Here is an 18,776-nt window from a genome sequence, read left to right as displayed (position 1 = left end):
TACCATTTAGCCAGTTGTTCAGGCTCAAATTCCAGAAGCCAAGCTGTTCTTTCTCTTTCCATTATTCTCTGCATCTAATCCATCAATAAGTTTCTACCCATAAAATGTCTCTTACATGACAACTTCTCTCCACTTTTACTGCTGCCACTCTAGCCTAAGCCAACCAGGAGTTTTGGTCAAGTGTCTTAACTAATTTGCCTTTTTCTCTTCTTGTTATACATAGCTTCTGAACTAATAATTTTAATTGCAAGACAGAATATGTTCCAAATCTGCTTAGTGTTTGGCTCTGTGATTGGAATAAAAATATCAAAATCCTTAATGTAGCCTCAAGACCCTACAGGATCTGGTTTCTACCTGCTTTGTCAACCTGCTCTCTGAGGATGGCGCTCAGTCTCACTGACCTTCTCCTTTTCATTGAGCGCACCACTCTTCTTCCTGCATTGGGCTTGTGCACAAGTAGTTTCCTCTGTGGACACATCTTCTCCCAGATCTTTACATGTCTTGCTCTTTCAGTCATTTATGTCTCAGATGAAATTTAAGATTACCAGTGATATCTGCCTTACTCTCTAATCTAATCTAATCTAATCTAATCTAATAATAGACAAACATGGTAATTGACTTACCTTCGCTATGCCTCCCATTGGCTAATCAGCATGATATGCAAATCAACCGCCAACAAAGATGGCAGCTAATTTGCATACTGCAGGCAGGGCAGGACAGCTCGAGCTACCAGCATGCCACCATCCAGGGCAGGCCCACCACAGAAGCCCCAGCAGCCGGTCTTGCCTTGCAGCCCGGGAACCACCCATCAGCAGGTCCAGGGCTGCAAGGCAAGGCCCGCCCCCAGAAGCCCCAGCTACTTTAAAAATAGAACAATCTCCTTTTGAACCAAGCTGTTTAGATTCAGGATTAGTAAAACAGTATGGAACTAATGAAATGCAGTGATAGGAATTAGGAAGTGTGACACTGATGGTTCTGGGCATGTGAAGGGTGAGGGACAGAAGGGTACACACGGTCTTCCCTTCAGTTCTGCTGGAGAGATGAGCTCCGAGGGCTGGAGCTGCTCCATGCCCAGAGGAGGTGGGTGTGGTCAGTGGCTTTGTTTCAGAACTTCCTGCCAAGCAGAGACCTTACCCGACCCACAGGAACCTTTTTACTCCAGAAGACAGAAACAGCCAGTTCCCAATGGGCATGGGAAAACCAGTGTCCCTTCCTGTGCATGGCGTCCTGATTGGGTAACGGGGGAGGTGGGCGAGGGGAGCAGTGCAGAGTTGTTAGGCAGCTGGAGTGGGAGTGGAAAGGCCATGAAATGTCCACAGTCCTGGCTGTGCCCATGGCCTGGGCTGCTCCTCCAGGCCCTGTTTGAGGGATTAAGGCTGATTCTCTTGGGAAGGGAATATTCCATGGGTGAAAGATTTACAGGCTCAGGGTGGGCCGTGTGTTAGTTTGGGGCAAATCCCTCAGCATTCCTGCTGCCAAGCCCTCAAAGGAATGAGGCAGAGGCACCCCTCACCCCAAGACCCCTTCGTGGACATTTTAGCATCTACGTGATTTTTAATCCCTTCAGGGAGACTTTCTATCCTGCAGTCCCATCCCACCCCACTGTTGCTGTTTGTCTGCCAGCTGGGTCGAGCATCAAGGGGAAGGGGGGTTAATACTCACTGAAAGACTACTGATCCTACCGGGAAACCAACCTATTTACTGTACTTTTGTAAATATCATACCGTTTATATCCTGTATATTGGCTTCTTTTAAATAAAGTGAAATGTCTTAGAAAAAAAGAAAAAAAGAAAAGGCAAGGCAGGGTGGGACCCAGAAGACCCAGAAGCCACCTGATATGGTAGTAACTCTATCAGTAAGCACTCTGAAAGTCAGTGGCATAAATGCACCAATTAAAGGACAGATTATGAGGGTGAATCAAAATCAAAACCCACTTTAAATGTAAAGACACATATAGATTAAAAGTAAATGAATTAAGCTGCAACCTGTTTTGCTCAGTGGATAAAGCATTAGCCCGTGGACTGAAGGGTCCCAGGTTTGATTCCAGTCAAAGGCATGTACCTCAGTTGCTGGTTTGATCCCCAGTCCCTATCAAAGCATGTGCAGGAGGCAACCAATCAATGTGTCTCTCCCTTTCCCTTCACTCTCTCTAAAATTCAATGGAAAAATATCCTTGGGTGAAGATTAACAAAAACAAAGTAAATGGATTAAGTAACATTAAAGAGATTATAAGAAAAATATATTCCAAATATATTCCAAATTTTGTTAGTTGTATAATGGTTATGTTTAAATTATTAACACCTAAGAAATTGGGTGAAGGGTACATATAATATGCTGTAGTATTTTATAGTTTTTTTACATGTATGAGGTTATTTCAAATTAAAATATTAAAAAATTAAAAATTAATAAAATATTAATTGAAATGTATTTGCATTACATGAAAAATCTCCTAATTGCTTCTAGCATAATTTATTAAATTGTGCTAAAATTTACAAGGGTTCAATTAAAAAATATCTTAATTCTAAATGATATAATAGAAAATATATAATAGTGCAGTTATAAGCACTTATCTGAAAATAAAAATTTAAAGAAGTGAATTTAAAGAAAGGATTAGCCAAAGAAAATATATGCACAACCCATGGACACAGACAACAGTATGGTGATGACCAGAGAGAAGTGGGGGGCAAGAGCTGGGTAGAGGGGGCAAAAGGGGGGAAATAGGGACATCCTATCTACACTAATAAAAGAGAAACATGGTAATTAGCGTACGACCGCTACCCTTCCCATTGGCTAATCAGCATATCCTTATGCAAATTAACTGTCAGCCGAGATGGCGGTTAACCACGAACAAAGATGGCAGTTAATTTGCATATGTAGCCGCAATACTGGGAGCAAAAGGGGAAGGAGGGAAGAAGCCGCATGCTGCTGACTGCATCGGCAACCCAGGTGGCAGCCAAGAGCCAGAGAACTGAGCTGCCTTTGTTCGGAGAAGCCAGGCCGCCTTTGCCGGCTTCTGTGATAGGAGAACCTGGCAGCCTTTGCCGGCCTTGGGCCAGTAATCGGAGAAGCTGGGTGGGGCAGGGAAGAAGTGGATATCTGCCTCTTCCCTGCCCCGCCTGGCTTCTCAGATCCCTGATCACCAGTGATGGGAGAACACCCAGAGGCGGGGCCAGAGGCCAGCTGCATAGCTGCCTGGGGACACCATCCGGTCCGGGCTGACGCAGCCAGGCCCCAGCAGGATATCCAGAGGGCGACCCAGGCACCAGGGCTGCATAGCCACTGAGGCCCGCGATCCTGTGCCTGGGCTGAGGAGACCCAGGGGCCGGGGCTGCGTTGCAGCTGGGCACGAGATCCAGTCCCCGGGAGTGACGCAGCCAGGCCCCAGCAGGAGACCCAGAAGCTGCTGGGGCACGCTATCTGGTGCCTGGGCTGAGGAGACCCAGGGGCCCGGACTGCGTCGCAGCTGGGGCACACGATCAGGTCCCCGGGGCGATGCAGCCAGGCCCCAGAAGGAGACTCAGGCTCCAGGGCTGCATCGCCGCTGGGGCACACGATCCGGTGCCTGGCCTGAGGAGACCCAGAAGGAGACCCAGGGGCCTCCCAAGAGGAGAGTCTCCGTGGTCAGATGGCGCGGTGTCAGGACAGGAATAAAGACCCGAGGTGACTCAGATGCCTGGCCACAGGGTTAGACCAGCCAGCAGGGCCTTTCAGTTGGGACTGGGATGGGGGTGGGGCGAGGGAGGCAAGCCGGACATAGAGAACTACAACTCCCAGGAGGCTTAGCTGCCGGGGCCTGGGTGCCTGGATGTGAAATTGGATGGGCTGTGTCATTTTGCAAGCCACTTTAAACTAGAGGCTTGCAAGGTTGGAAGTTCTGCACTGGGAGCCAGGGAGAAATGGAGCTGGAGCAGAGAGAGGGGTCCATGGCAGCCGTGTGCTTTGAGAAGTTCTCAGGTCACATCCTGGAGAGCGAGCTTGAGACCAAAGTGGAGTTCGTGTCTGGGGGTCTGGGCAGCTCCAGCCTCCAGGAGCGAGATGAAGAGGAGGAGGCAGCCCGAGGCCAGCAACAGCGGTGCCAATGGGAACTCAATCACAGGAAGTACCAGGCGCTGGGGCGGCACTGCAGGGAGATCGAGCAGGTGAACAAGCGGGTCCTGAACAGGCTCCATCAGGTACAGAGGATAACACAGAGACTCCAGCAGGAGCGGAGGTTCTTCAAGAAGGTGCTAGACTCCTAAGCCGATGACTACCGGGCCAGCCAGTTCACCATCATACTGGAGGACGAGGGCAGCCAGGGCACAGACGCCCCCACCCCAGGCAATGCTGAGAACGAGCCTCCGGAGAAAGAGGGGCTGTCCCCGCCCAGGAGGACGCCAGCGCCCACAGAAGCCAGCAGCCCGGCCCCTGGCGAGGGGCCCAGCGGGTGGAAGAGGCAGCGAGCGCAGCGAGCGCCACAGGAAGGGCACCAGGCGGGAGTCCCGCTGACTCCGGAGCTGGCCCCCGTGCAGATAAAGGTGGAGGAAGACTTTGGCTTCAAAGCGGTTGAGGCTCTGGACTCAAGTTGGGTTTCTCGGGGGCCAGACAAGCTGCTGCCCTACCCCACCCTAGCCAGCTCCCCCTTTGACTGACCCCCCAATAAACGGACCCCATGCTCTCCTCGGCAAAAAAAAGCTTATAGAGGCATGCTTATAGGATCAAATAGTATAAATATAGATGTAACAGGACAATAAAAAGAGAACCTGGCTATGATGATTACCTGAACGCTGCCTCTGTGTCATTCCTTCTTCGCCGACTCCATCCACACCTTTGGGAACCCCTGGACCTGCTGGGCAGGACCCCAACATTCCTCTTCTTATAAGGACTTCAGTGAAATGGGCTAAGGGTCCCACTGGAACTGCCTCAATTTAATGTAATCCCCTCTTTAAAGATCTTATCTCCATATACAGGTACATTCTGAGGTTCTGGGGATTAGGATTTTAACATACATTTTGTTGATTACCCAAATCAGCCCTTAACAACCAACATGTTCCAGAAAGTATATTCCTATAGGGTTATTTAGCAAACATTCAGAAGTATTTTTAAAAGAGCTAAGCCCCTCGCCCACTGCGCGGGCCCCTCCCGGCGAAGAGCGAAGGCCTGGGTTCTGGGCACTGGAGGAAAACTGGTGCCAGCAGCCAGGGGAAGGGGCCCCCAAGGGGCCCCAGATTGCGAGAGGGCACAGGCCGGGCTGAGGGACCCACCCGAGTGCACAAATTTTTGTGCACCGGGCCTCTAGTATAATAATAATAAAAGGCTAATATGCACATTTACTGAATGCAGAATGACTGGTTGCTATGATGGGCACTGGCCATCAGAGGGCAGACGCTCAATGCAGGAGCTGCCCCATGGTGGTCAGTGCACTTCCATATGGGGAGTGCCACTCAGCCAGAAGCTGGCTCATGGCTGGCCAGCGCAGTGGTGGTAGCAGGAGCCTCTCCCACCTCCATGGCAGCACTAAGAATGTCCAACTAATGGTTTAGACCCGATCCCTTGGGGGCCTAAGCCTTTAGTCGGACATCCCCAAGGGCTCCCTGGCTGCCAGAAGGATGTCTGACTGCAAGCTTAGGCCTGATCCCCTGGGGAGTGGGCCTAAGTCGACAGGTGGACATCCCTTAAGGGGTCCTGGACTGTGAATGGGCACAGGCTGGGCTGAGGGACCCCTCCCCCCTGATTGCACAAATTTTTGTGCACTGGGCCTCTAGTTTATGTATAAATTTTAAGACTTCACCTGTCTTCACCTAACTCCTAACAAATGGCCAGAATGGCTGGGCAATTAACAGCCAGCTGATAAATCACAAGAGTCTATCCTCCCTATCCAAAGATACCTAAGAGTAGGTGGTTTAAATCACCTTAGGGAGATAGATCAAAAAAATTAGAGCCATGCTAATGTAAGATAATGATGAAACTAACCTGAGAATGACCTCTGACTCTGCTACACACTCATTTTGGTACATCAGAATATTAAATGACACACCTGGAAATCTAAGGAATATTCTGTTGAAACCCTCCCCTGCGACCCCACAGAATTCCTGCCTGCCTAGAGAAAATAGATAGAACCCTTCTGGTAAAAAAGCTCTGGTGGGTGTTCTTCTTTGAGCATGCCTGTGCCTCTTTTCCCCAGACTTGTACTTTGGTTCTTCTACTCGCCTCACTGTCCTAAGCCTTAATAAACTCACCTTCACTTTCCTCTGGATTGATGTCTTGAAATTTGTCCTGCACAAGTCAAGGACCAGGCGGTCACCTGACATACAAAATCTCCCGGGTCATGCTGGGGTAGTGTTACCAGACCAGAGCAGAAGTGATACAGTAACACTAATATATCACCAGTTTTCACTTTTTCTTCACATAATTGTCCACAATATATTTATGAGTATAAACATAAATACAAACTTAGTGATACATACAGATGTCACGCATACACACATATACACACACATACACAAAAACACACACACGCCCAAACAAATTTTGATTCCAACTGAAAATACTATAGCCTTAGTTCTTTCCTCTAATTTCAAATCTTAAAACTTTCCTTTTATATACAGTTGTTGGGTCAAGCATAAGGGATAATGATTATAACTTACTATCCATACCACAAACAAGGAAAACTTCTAACATTCAAGGAAAACTTTGATACTTGTTATACAGGCAGTCTTCAGGTTACATCAGACTCGACATATGTCGTTTCGTGGTTGCATCTCCATCTCCCATTTATTTATATTAAAAAAGTTCCATCATTTCAACATATGTGCTTTATGTTTTTTATTATTTATTTACCATAAGTAAAGGTCAGGAATTGTTATCTTTTTTTACATTTTTTTTTTTTTACTGTTTCACTTAATTACTGCTGTGTATGTGCTCCAGGTGAGTGACGTAGGTGCTTATGTAGGTTGGTTCCGACTTAAATCGCTTTATGTTGCTCTGTAGGACCGGATCTCTGACGTAACCCGAGGACCTACTATACTTGCTAACTGCTCAGGAAAGAATAAAGAATAAATAACCTGTGAAAGAAAGGTAAGGGGGCAGGGACTTCAAGAGGAAATAACCAATTACGCTCTAAGAGACTGAGTAAAAGGAAAAAGGAGTAGCATGGAGAACAGAGAGAAAGCCCAAGAGGGACATTCTCAGTAGGACTGGGACAATCAATGTGGACACATCATAAATGCTTGCTGGATGAAGTTCCTTGCTCTTTTTCTTTTTTAAATCCTCACTCAAGGATATTTTTTCATTGCTTTTTTAGAAAGAGTGGAAGAGAGAAGGGAAGTTAGAGAGAAATATTGATGTGAGAGAAACACATTGATTGGTTGCCTCCTGCACACACCCTGACGAGGGACCAACCTGGGAAGGATCCTGTAACCAAGGTATGTGCCCTTGACCGGGATTGAACCCGGGACCCTTCAGTCTGCAGGCTGATGATCTATCCACAAAGTCAAATGGGCTAGGGGTAAAATTCCTTGCTTTTATTCTTCCGCTTATCTATTCTCTTGGATCCAACCCAAAGTTGGAGTCAATGACAGACCTATGTACATGGATGCTTGATTCCTTTGGCTCTGATCATATATGTGAAATGAGCTGGAAGCCTCCCCAAACCAATTTGCAAACCAAGACACAAATCAGTGACCTATTTTGCCTGTGAATAATTGGCTATTTGTGTCAGTTAAGGCACATGTATTCTTCCCTTTTCAAGCATAATTTCACTTTCAAACTTTTCTTAACTGCTAAATACCAACAGATTCTGCTCTCAATCTGCTCTGTTGAGCATTCCCCAACCTAATACAAAGACCATTTTTTTGCCTCTAACAGTTTGCTTGCCAAGGGTGATATTAGTGTTCTGGAAATGTACATTCATCCTATCTGAGTGAGCAGAAGGAAGTATTTGAACAATCCAAGTGCAGCACATTAGGTGGATGGAAGACAATAAGCATAGGATGGCCCATTGGTTCAGTACACTGTAGAAATTAACAGATATGCACCAATTGCTCCTTGAGCTGCATCTCAGAGTGTCTCCAGGAATCAAGAAGTAAAAAGTCAAGAAAGCAGGAGGTAGACATTAGACATACTATACATTGAGATTACATATTTTTTTTGCCCTGGGATCAAATGTGCAGTTTCGGTGCACTAGCATAAACTGCTGGATTTGTGCACATCCAAAGTCAAGACCATCCTGCAACAGGGAGTAGAGAGCACCCAAGGGCCTGAAGGGGAAATGTACACACTTTTCAGCCCCCAAATAATCGGGCCTTCACAGAATTGGAAAGCAGCTCCCCCTAAGAAGAGGAAGGTTCATGTAGATTGATAATAGCATGCAGAATTTACAAAAGCTCAGGAGAAGGAAAAATCATGATCAGAGAATAAATTAGTGTTAAATTACTGTGTTGCTAGGCTATCAGCATGAGTGTATTGTATGCAAATATGCCTCAGGCAATTTAGCACTAATTACTAAAGAGCTGTGTTTTTGTGGCCTTTTCTCTAGTATTCCTCTTTATTTATGCACTTTTGACTTTCCTACATTTCTTTTTGTCAGTCTAGCTTTATTGGGTCAACTAGGATGTGGCATACATGGCTGTGACTATAGTACAAAAAAGTGGGCTTATCTTGGGATTTTTATATAGACAGCTTCGTGTGTGTGTGTGTGTGTGTGTGTGTGTGTGTGTGTGTATTTCTCATAGCAACAGCTACATTATAGAATACACTGGTTTGATCATTTCCACTTTGCTCTGCTTGGGAAGCTAGTAGAGCAAAACCCAAAGGAAAGAAATCTAAGGTATAATTTATTTAGCATGATCTCCATCTGCCTATAAGGGGTTGAAGTGCCCATGACCTTCAGGAAGGTATTTATACTAGGAAACAGACTGGAAAAGCAGATCAGGGACCAAGAAAACTTGCTAACTTGCCCCTGAATTGTCTTGTAAATAGTTGCTGTTTTAAAGACTAAAGAGAACTTATACATGTAACTGTGACACAATAGTTCCCATTTGTTTATGCCAAAGGCTTTTGTCTGAATCTTTAACACAAATTCAGTAATGTCCAACCTTTTTTATCCTCCTTTAGATAATTTGGTTGTTTTCAGTTGTGTGAACTACTGCTTCCAGACTCTCCTTTGATCATTTCACACTCAACACCTTCATCATACTGGAAATATCAACATACACTTAAATCTAATGTTATTTTTATTACCTATTGCAGTAGAAATTTAAGTAACAAAACATGGACAAGATATACATTATTATTGAAGAATACAGCATCCTATTTTGTCACTTAATGAGTTGTGTTTTGTCTGCTACATATTATTTGTTAGTATCATCAGTCTATAGGGACAAATTTTCCTTCTAGCACCTAGCAAGTACCTGGTATATGTGAGACACATATACATTAATTGTTGCATTATTTTAAAAGGCCATTTTGAAAGGGTTCATGGAAGAAATGGGTCTTAGTCAATTTATTAATGTGATAAGATAATTGGAGGAGATAAGAGGTCAAGTTTGTTACTATAGTTCAGGTACATGATAATTAAAAGTAAATATAAATTTAAATATTTTATTTATTTATTCAACAAATAGTTGATGTCTACTATGTGCTACAGTTCATAAGCTGCTGGCTGCTAGCCAGGGCCTTCCTTTGTCCCCTCACTTGTGGTCAGCATATGTCATAGCAGGCGGTCAAACGCCCAGTCAGTCGCACTCCCTAGAAGACAATTTGTTTATTAGTCTTTTATTATATAGGATTTCTTTTTTTAAATTAAATCTTTATTGTTCAGATTATTACAGTTGTTCCTCTTTTATCCCCCAATAGCTCCCCTCCACCCGGTTCCCACCCGACCCTCTGCCCTTACCTCCACCCCACACTGTCCTCATCCATAGGTGTACAATTTTTGTCCAGTATCTTCCTGCACCCCCCACACCCCTTTCCCCCCAAGAATTGTCAGTCCACTCCCTTTCTATGCTCCTGATTCTGTTATATTCACCAGTTTATTCTGTTCATCAAATTTTTATTCACTTGATTATTAGATTCACTTGTTGATAGATATGTACTTGTTCATAATTTTTATCTTTACCTTTTTCTTCTTCTTTCTCTTCTTAAAGGATACCTTTCAGCATTTCATATAATACTGGTTTGGTGGTGATGAACTCCTTTAGCGGTTTCTTATCTGTGAAGCTCTTTATCTGACCTTCAATTATGAATGATAGCTTTGCTGGGTAAAGTAATCTTGGTTGTAGGTTCTTGGTATTCATCACTTTGAATATTTCTTGCCACTCCCTTCTGGCCTGCATAGTTTCTGTTGAGAAATCAGCTGACAGTCATATGGGTACTCCCTTATAGGTAACTGACTTTCTTTCTCTTGCTGCTTTTAAGATTCTCTCTTTGTCTTTTGCTCTTGGCATTTTAATTATGATGTGTCTTGGTGTGGTCCTCTTTGGATTCCTTTTGTTTGGGGTTCTTTGTGCTTCCTGGGCTCCTAAGTCTATTTCTTTCACAAGGTAGGGGAAGTTTTCTGTCATTATTTCTTCAAATAGGTTTTCAATATCTTGCTCTCTCTCTTCTTCTGGCACCCCTATAATTCGGATGTTGGTACACTTGAAGTTGTCCCAGAGGCTCCTTAGACTATCTTCATATTTTTGGATTCTTTTTTCTTTTTGCTTTTCCGGTTGGGTGTTTTTTACTTCTTCGTATTTCAGATCTTTGACTTGATTCTTGCAATCCTCTAGTCTGCTGTTGGAACTCTGTATAATATTCTTTATTTCAGTCAGTGTATGATTAATTTCTATTTGGTCATTTTTCTTATCCTCAAGGGTCTCACTAGATTTTTTGAGGCTCTCACTAGATTTATTGAGGGTCTCACTAGATTTATTGAGGGTCTCACTAAATTTATCGGCGGTTTCTAGAAAATTCTTGAAAAACCTTATAACCTTGGTTTTGAACTCTATATCCAGTGGTTTGCTTTCTCCCATTTCTGTCATTTGTGACCTGTTTCTTTGTCTCTGCATTTTTGCTGCTTCCCTGTGTTGATTGGGTGGCTTTCTGTGCTAGGTGTCCTATAGGGCCCAGTAGCTCAGCCTCCCCAATTACCTGAGGTGGATACTCTTGGTGCTCCCCTTTGTGGGCTTTGTGCACAGTCTTGTAGTTAAGCCTTGATTGTACTTGGTATCACTTGGAGGAATTGACCTCCAGGCCAATTGGCTGTGAGAATCAGCTGTGTCTATGGTGGGAGAACTTCTGTGCTGGAGACACTCTTCTGGGGCAAGACTTGCTTCAGTGGGGCTTTGGTGCTCACTGATTTTGCCCCCTGAGTGTGTCACTTATGGATCTGAGAAGTTGTAATCTGGATGGTCCCATTCTGACCACTGGGTTCACTGGCACTTGGGTCTCTAAGGAGGTGCTAATTTAGCCTCTTACTGAGGCTACCCAGCAGGAGCTATGGAGAACTCTGCAGATTCCTCTTTGTTTGGGATTTGGAGGTGCTCAGATGAGGCCCAGCTGTGAAGCAATGCAAGCTGCTGTGGGGCTTGGGCCTTCTTTTGGATGTTCTGGGTCTCTCTGACCCAGCTCCAGTTTGTTAGTTAATTTTAGATGGCAAAGGTCCCAGTCATTCATATGCAAAAGCCTCTGCGCACAGCTTGGGTGGGGTGGAATCTCAAGGAATCAACAGGGCGGAGCAAACGGCTATGGGTGATCCTCAGCCTGGCCTAAGAGGCCCCAGTTCTCAGTGTCCCATGGTAATCTCAGAAAGCATCTCTGAGAGAAAGCCGCCCTCGAGCTGCCAGACAGTCCAGTTTCTCCCCGTATGAGTCTGGGTCCCCAGAGACTAGCTTGGAACTGGAGTTCAGAGTGGGTGCTTGTGTCTCTGTCCTGATTGAAAAAGAACCTCGTCCTCAGTTGCCAGCCCTTTCCGCATGCGCCTCCATACCTCTGCTCTTTACTTCTGCACCTCCTCTGAGTCTCAGTGTGCTTTCTCTTTCCTTATATAGGATTTCTATCACAAATAATTATAGTGGGAGAGTACAAAACTAGGTAAGATAAATACATACAAATACACATATTTTACATGCTTCTAAGTAAAACAAAGAAGGCAGGGGGAAGGCTAGGAAGCGTTGGGAGTTGTACAAGGCATTGTCATCTTAATTGTAATGACCAGGGAAAGCCTCACTTGGGGTCTCTCTAAGTCCTCTCCCAAGGGAAGTATGTGAGTGAGCACATGAAGGAAGGATGCTCCCTGCTCACCCTTGAGATAGTAGTATATGCATATGTCTGGGAAATAGCTAGAAGGCCAACCTTATTAGAGCAGAATGAATGAAGAGGTAAATTGGAGATAAACAGGATGTGCAGTCAGAGGGAGATCATGCAGAACCTGCAGGTCATAGTAAGGTTTCTGTTTATTTACTGAGTGAGATGAGACATTGAGCAAAGCAGTGACATGACACAACTTGTGTTTTAACAGGATCACTCTAGATGCTATGTTTAAAATAAATTATCAAGGTCAAAATCAAGGATACTAAATTAAAAACAGAAAACTATTAAACTATTTTAGGCAAGTATGATAGTAGTTTGAACTATGATGGTAGTAGTATAAGTAATGAAATTCTGTGTCCTATATAATAAAAGGTTAATATGCAAATTGACCAAATGGCAGAATGACTGGTTGCTATGATGTGCACTGACCACCAAGGGGGAGATGCTCAATGCAGGAGCTGCCCCCTGGTGGTTAGTGCACTCCCACAGGGGGAGCATCACTCAGCCAGAAACTGGCTCATGGCTTGGGAGCACAGCGGTGGTGGCAAGAGCCTCTCCTGCCTCCTCAGCAGCACTAAGGATGTCCAACTGCTGGTTTAGGCCTGCTCCTCATGGGAGTCAGCAATCTAACAAGGCCTCTGGACTACAAGAGGGTGCATGGGCTGAGGGACCCCCTCGAGTGCATGAGTTTCATGCACTGGGCCTCTAGTTTGATATAATAACCAATAGGATTTTGATATCTGGTATTAAAGCAACAAAAAGGGAATCAAGGAGGTCTTTAAGGATTTGTCATTAACTCCGATGGAGAAGAAAATTTAAAGATTAGTGTGTTATGGAGAAGATAAAATATCAGACATTCAACTTAGTTTGAAAAGCCTATTGAGCATTCAAGTGGGATGGATGTTGAGTGGACAATGAATTTATGGGTGTGAAGTTTAGGAAATATGAATTTGGGAGTCATCAGCACATAGATCCATGAGTCTGGATGAGGTCACATGGAGAATGAATATTGATAGGAAAGAGCAGAGGTCTGGGGAATACCCACTTTTACAGGTAGGAGCCATGAAAAAAAAATTGATAAAGTAAACAGAAAAAAAGCATCCAAATTAATAAGAGGGCATAGGTGAAGATAGGTTGATGGAGATCAATTGAAGAAATGATTATGTCAAATTCCAAACGAAGTGAGACAAAAAGGGTAAACAAAATGAAATAAAGATTAAGATGTTTCCATTGTGTTTTGTTTTTTGAGCTTTTTGTTCTTTTTCTTTATTTTTGGTAAAATTTTCCATTGGTAAAATTTCAATGTAGAATTGTTGCTAGAATGAAATAAGATACTTTCATACTCCCTTTATCCACATTCACCACTTGTAATATAATTCTCTCTCTCTCTCTCTCTCTATATATATATATATATACATATATATCCTATATAATAAAAGAGAAACATGCAAATGAACCATCCCTCTGCTAAGTTCAAGCCATGCCCACAAGCCACTCCCACAAGCCAATCAGGAGCAAGTATGCAAATTAACCCAACTAAGATGGTGGCGGCCACAGAGCTGGAGCGAGCAGGAGGCTTGTATTGCCCCCAGCAATGGAGGAAGCCAAGCTTCTTGCCTGCCCTGGCTGGCCCTGGGCTCCACTCAAGGCTACAAAGTTTCAATTATAGAAGATAAAGAAATTCCAGATATCTGCTTCCATACGGCCATGGCCTCCGTTCAAGGAGGGGCTGGGGGCCTGGGTTGCCAGGGACAACCCAGGCTTCCAGCCGGACCTGGGCTCCACTCAAGGCTACAAAGTTTCAATTATAGAAGATAAAGAAATCCCAGAAAAGAAAAAAAAAAAGAAAAAAAAAAGGAGAGGCTGGGAGTTTGGGTTGCTTGGGGGCATGGCCAGCCTGAAAACGGCCATCAGCCTCTCGCCCAAGCTGGCCAGGCATCCCAGCAGGACTCCCCCACCATGAAGGGGCTCTGGGAAGCCGTAAAACGGCCATCAGCCCCTCACCCAGGCTGGCCAGGCACCCCAGCAGAACCCCCACCCTGATCCAGGACACCCTTCAGGGCAAACCAGCTGGCCTCCATCTGTGCACCAGGCCTCTATCCTATATGATAAAAGGGTAATATGCAAATTGACCCTAACAGCAGAACCACTGGGAATGACTGGTCACTATGACACACACTGACCACTAAGGGTGGCAGATGCTCAATGCAGGAGCTGCCTCCCTCCTGGTGGTCAGTGTGCTCCCACATGGGGAGCTCTGCTCAGCCACAAGCCAGGTTGACGGCTGCCAGCACAGTTGTGGTGGTGGGAGCCTCTCCTGCCTCCTCAGCCATGCTAAGAATGTCCGACTGCAGTTTAGGCCTGCTCCCCACTGGCAAGTGGACATCCCCCGAGGGCTCCTGGGCTGCCAGAGGGATGTCTGACTGCCAGCTTAGGCAAAATCCCCCAGGGAGCAGGCCTAAGCCAACAGGTGGACATCCCCTGAGGGGTCCCAGACTGTGAGAGGGCACAGGCTAGGCTGAGGGTTAGTGGCCCGGTGCACTGATTCATGCACATTTAAAGGAAATTAATTAGAAGAAATATTTTAATATCGCTAGTTGCCTTTTCTCTATATTGACAATGACAGATCAGAACACACACTTGAGATTGACACCAGCAAGAGGTTTATATTTATCACACATGCACAAGTCAACTTAGCTTTTTATATATATAGAATATAGTTGCTTAATTAGACCTGCTTTATGATTTAGCTAAACTTTTTCCAGTTCAGTGAAGCACCCCAACTGCTCTTTCAGGTAATTGTCAGCAACACAGCAGTAAATATCAACATGAAGCAGATTATTATTGTAGATCACGCAGGGAGAACAAAGGGTAAAATATTTAACTGCAGCAGTGTTTGACTACATTCTGCACAGTGATAAAACCTGAAGTCATTTTCAAAGTCCAACATTTCTTACTTCTTTTCAGTCAGGTCAAGTTTCTAAGCTTTCTAAATCTCTGTTTCCTGGCTAATGAAAAGAAAATGGGATCCTACCTAGTCTCCTATCTACCTACTCCATGACTTCTGTGAGGATCAAATGAAATGAGGCATGGGGAAATGCTTCACAGACATTTGGTTAAAGTGTGAAATGTTTGCACCTGGCTATAAAGCAAGTCATGTTCCTGGGCTGAAGAAACTGCAAGGAGGCTAGTCATCACTAGGGAAAGGAAGCTCTTGATCGGGGTGGGAGAGTCCCATCAGGGGCAGGCCAGCAGTGGGGAGGGGCCATGAGGTTGGCTGGCTGGCCTGCCCCTGATCGAGCTGGTTGGCTGGTCACAGTGAGCGTTATAGTGATCAGTCCTTACGGTCATTATGGCCATTACACTAACTAGCTTTTTATGTATATAGATAGATGATGATAGGTAGATGATAGATAGATAGATAGATAGATAGATAGATAGATAGATAGATATAGGTATAGATGTAGATGGAGATAGAGATAGAGATAGAGATAGAGATAGAGATAGAGATAGAAATAGGTATGTATTTTTGTATGAATTTTTTGAAACATCATGTCCCTTTGTTCCTACATAGTTCAGTATTTCCTAAGAATGAGGACATTCTCTTATAATCGCAATATGATTGGCAAAATTAACAAATTTAAGTAAGATAAATATATAATGATCATTTGAATTTTTTAAATTGTTTCCAAATGTCTTTTTTAGTTATTCTTTTCCAGCCTAGGATAAAATGCAGGATCATACAATGCAATTAATTGATATGTCCCTTTAGTCTTTTAAAATTTGAAATTGCCTTTCAGCCATTCCATAATTTTTATAACTTTGATATTTTGTAAGAGTATAGACCAATTATTTTTTTAGAAGATACCTCAATTTGAATGTCTGGTGTTCCCATGATTAGATTATGGTTATTTTGTTTTGTTTTGTTTTAAGCAATAGCATAAAACTGACATTACATCCTTCTCAGGACATCATATTAGGATGATGTTCTGTTAAGATAATATTTGCCAGGTTTTTCTACATTAAATTTGCTGTTTTTATGTTAGGTAAATTTTGTGTGGTGATAGTTTTAAGGGAGGTAATTTTAGACATATAGTTATCCAACTCCACATTAAAGTTTCACCTATTAGTTTTAAGACAAATTGATAATTTTCTCACCTCTCCATTCTTTTTATATTAATTCATACTATATTGTAAGGAAAAGATTCTATTCTTCATTTTTTATTATTTGGTTACCTGTTTAGCTTATTTATATTGGTATATATTAATAAAATTTGAATAATTATTCAATTGGTGATAATCCATTACTATAATTATTTATTTTCATGCTCAAATTGTCCTAGAATTGACCAGCACAAGCCCACAATACCTCTGTGTCACTGTGATATGTTCACATTACTTTTTAGCACTTCCTCAATTTCTGGTACAATAATTTATTCCAGGGCCATCTCAGACTTTTCATGTCCCAGCTGTGGCATCTACCATTTACTAAGGTAACCGTTTTTATTAGAGAATGATATTTAGAAATTAAGATCTGGGTGTTTATTGGACATTTGTATATATTTTCTTTTGTGAAATTTTTGTTTAAGTCTCTTGCCCATTTTTATTAAGTTTTCTGTTTTTTAAGTATGCAGATACAAGTTGTTTATTATATCTATCTAATCTCTAAACCTGTAGCTTGACTAATATATTTTAGATATGAATTTGAAAGTCTAAAAGTTGTAAGTATTAATTATGTTTATGTAGTCATTTTTATTTTATGTGTAATACTTTCTTTGTCCTATTTAATTAATATTGGCCTATTCCAAGTTACAGAGAACAGTGATATCACTAGGAAGGGCAGATGATGTAATTTCAAATTCTCCTTCATAAAAACAGAGAACCTTGGCCCAAAATAAATGGGGCAAAAATCAATTTTTTTTAAGGAATGCTAAGAAATAACCAAAGGCTAAAGTAATTCTGGGAGCATTTGCTTATAAAAAATAGCTAAATCTCAATAAGAACAGTGTTTCATGGCATTTTAAATTGTCCTCTTTTTAACCCCTCTCTCCAGCTCCATGGTATCTCAGAGAATCAGTATCTTATGGCCACAGTGAAAATCTGCAGCCTAGTAGCTACTAGAAGGGTCAACACAAGTTAGAGCTCTTTTAAAAGCCATTATCAGGAAATTATCTTTATTGATCTGTCTGGGATTTCCCTAGAAAATCTCACTCACAAATACTTGTCTTTGGTTTACCTGACTCAGAGCTCACTTTGTGAGAACACTTTATTCTGCAGAGAAGTTTAGCAAAAAGAATCACCAGCAAATATTCAATACTCCAGTTGCCTGAGGAGGTGATAACAGTTGGGAAAAACATTAAATTAACCAAAAACTTTAAAAGGAAAATTGAGAAATTAAATATAAACTTGGAATTTTGTAAAACTCAGACATATTCCTTGGAATCTAGACTGTCACATGCATGTGCAGGACTCTGCCCTTTCTCAGAAATACCTGAGAAGAACATGTTTTCACCTCTGGCTGATCTTGAGTCTCTGAGAAAGCAGAAAATTAAGGCAAGGCAGATTTTTAAACTGCCTGGCTGAATGTTTCAGGCATGCCTAAATACACACACACACACACACACACACACGCACACACAACACACACATATCATACACACACACACAGGCACACACACACAGAGATACTGAGCAAATCCTGTGAAGCTTATTGGTTCCTGAGATTTAAGAAAATGTCTGTCCATTCAGTAAATAAATAATCACCACGAAACTAATCAGAGCTTTCAGTGGCCACAAATTACAAATAATACAAACTTTACAGAATTTGTTCAGCAAAGTCTTTAAACAAATAAATAAAAGTGGAAATAACAACAAAAACAATAAACAGACACAACAAATCCTGAACAGAAGGAAGGATCTGAAGTGCTATTCTATTTTATTCTATTTCATTACTTATTATTATATTATATTATATTTTGTATTACATTGTATGACACAACATCGTAAATCATTATAATATGTCATGTAATATTATTTAAAGACTCCAGTTTTCAAAAAATCATAAGAATGGAAAAGAAACAAGAAAGTATTGCCCAACATAAGAAAAAAACGCAATCAACATAGATTCCCCAAGAGTTTCCTGGCCTGTGTAGAATTTTCACATTCTCCCATGACTGCATATGTTTTCTTTGAATTCTCCAGTTCTCCTCCACATCCCCAAAATGTGCAGTTTAAGTTAATTGGCATGTCTCAATTGTTCCACTGTGAGTGAGCGTGGGTGTGTGTGTGAATGTGCCCTGGGATGGATTGGCATCCTGTCCAGTGCTGGTTCCTGCCTTGCATTTGGAGGTGCTGGGATGAGCTCTGGCCACAACAACCCTGAACTGGAATGAGTGGGTTGGAAAACAATTACCTTACTTTTTATTAATCTTAAATATATGCTCAATTCACATTTATTTTAATATTTGATATTAGAAGTGTCTTTGTTCTTTCTTTAGAAGTTTGGTGAT

The 18,776-nt window shown here is 42.8% G+C and overlaps 1 pseudogene; it reads left to right on the top strand.

Annotated features, from left to right (window-relative positions):
* Window positions 1-3,896: 3,896 nt before the first annotated feature.
* On the top strand, window positions 3,897-4,658 carry LOC139001993 (TCF3 fusion partner pseudogene; annotated as a pseudogene).
* Window positions 4,659-18,776: the final 14,118 nt, after the last annotated feature.

The sequence above is a fragment of the Myotis yumanensis genome, unplaced genomic scaffold, assembly GCF_028538775.1.
Source record: "Myotis yumanensis isolate MYYU_CA2020_CCGP unplaced genomic scaffold, mMyoYum1.0.hap1 SCAF_2, whole genome shotgun sequence".
NCBI classification, from domain to species: domain Eukaryota; kingdom Metazoa; phylum Chordata; class Mammalia; order Chiroptera; family Vespertilionidae; genus Myotis; species Myotis yumanensis.
The sequence above is the reverse complement of the archived record's forward strand: the minus strand, read 5'-3'. Positions and strand labels throughout refer to the sequence as shown.